Source organism: Nesoenas mayeri (genome assembly GCF_963082525.1).
Source record: "Nesoenas mayeri genome assembly, chromosome: Z".
NCBI classification, from domain to species: domain Eukaryota; kingdom Metazoa; phylum Chordata; class Aves; order Columbiformes; family Columbidae; genus Nesoenas; species Nesoenas mayeri.
In genome coordinates, this window is record NC_137542.1 from 74,557,959 (window position 1) to 74,559,731 (window position 1,773).

The window sequence follows — 1,773 nt, forward strand, 5'->3', positions numbered from 1 at the left end:
TCCACAGGGTTCATTCTCTATTAAATATGAGGAATCAGCAGGATGATTAAGCACATTCTTATTTATTGTGTGAAAAATCTCATTGAAGGCCCTGAGATAACTGAATGATGGCCACACACACTGGCAAGACACAATCACTGCCCTTAAGGAAGTAACCCAAATCTGATTGAAGTCAGTGAAAGTTTTCCATTTAGTTCAGAGGTCTTTCAATTAGACCCAAAGAAGACAAATAATGTATAGAAAAGGAAGAGGGGAAATTGCAAGTTGTATTACGAATTGCTCTTGTTTATTTTATCCTCAGGAATATCTACAGCTGGGATCTACAGACAAAATCTCCTCATATTTCTTCATACTTAACAATATTTGTTGCTGATTTCTTGCAAGCTTTGCTGTAGGAGGACAGTGTTGACTACTGGGAATTTAAACATTCTGTTGAACATACCCATCAAGCACCAGCAGGTTAAATAAAGTTGATAGTAACCTAAATCAGCCTTGAGGATGAGTACATGGCTTCAAGTAGCAAAGTCAGTAAACCAGGAGCCAAACACTCGGTTCAAAGGTACATGAACACAGGGCGGATTTACCACAAGATAAAGGGCAAGGGGTTTAAGGCAGTCGTTCCCAAGACAGAGTAACTCTCTAGCAACACAAAAAGTGAAATTTAGTTTAGAACGCCGTCCCTCACACTGAGATCTATTAGGTAATAAAATTGTCTCTCAAAGGAAGTGACTGTAACCTTGCTGTTTTGAGACATTAAATGCTTGACCGGAGAAAGCCTCAGAAAGTATGTTGGAGAGAACAATTCTACACTTATAAAGGGAAGCCAGGATTTCCTAATAGATCTCTTCTGCCTCTCCTATCAGTGATTTAGTGATAAACCTATGACTGACCTTACCAAAAGCACAGGGGGAAGGCGATAGTTCCTCTATTACCTACCAGGACTAATCAGATTCCTAATCTTTTCTTTTTCATTTTTTCTTAACTGCACAGTGTTCTGAGGGAAATAAGATTATTATTAAAAAATCTTTTGTGTAATTTCTAGTTAGTCATTTCTTTTACTTTGTTTCCTTGGCATGACTCTTTATATTCCAAAAGAGACGAACTTGATCGTTTCCATCTGACTGGAAGCTTTGACCATGTAGTGTGTTAATAAGTAGACTTCTAGCATGTGAATATGTGGGTTTAATATCATCATGGAAATCTATGGGAAATTAGTAAGACAGAAGTACATGTTCCATTTTGAAACCTAATAATTGGTTAGAGATAACTTTTCTTAAGTGTAGTAACTCTCAGAGCTCCTACTGGTAACATAAAATTTACATGTATCTGACTCGCTTTCCAGTCCAAGCTGGTCCTGTATTTAACCTAGCAAGTTTTCCTTAGAGAATAAAAATGATCACACATAATCTCTTTCCCCAACCGGTTTTTGGTAAGAGTTACATCATGTGTCGCTTCCAGGCATTAGAGGACAACATGTAGAGGAGAAATTCAGGATCCTGCAATTATGATTGATGGGATGGTGAGTCATTTATGGTTTTGAAGGCAGCCCATTTGAATATATTTACTGAAAGCAAATGACATTGTGAATTTTAATGCAATGTAGAAGAGCCCAGAGCTTTGGATGAATGCCTGTTATTGTTACAAATTCAATGACAGAAAGAAAATAAATGAGTAGCCAAGACCAATGTGACCTTTACTAGTATTCAAAAGGAAATGGGTGCACAAAGTCTTACTACAAAAGTTCTCCCAAAACCGACATGTAGGAAGTGCTTA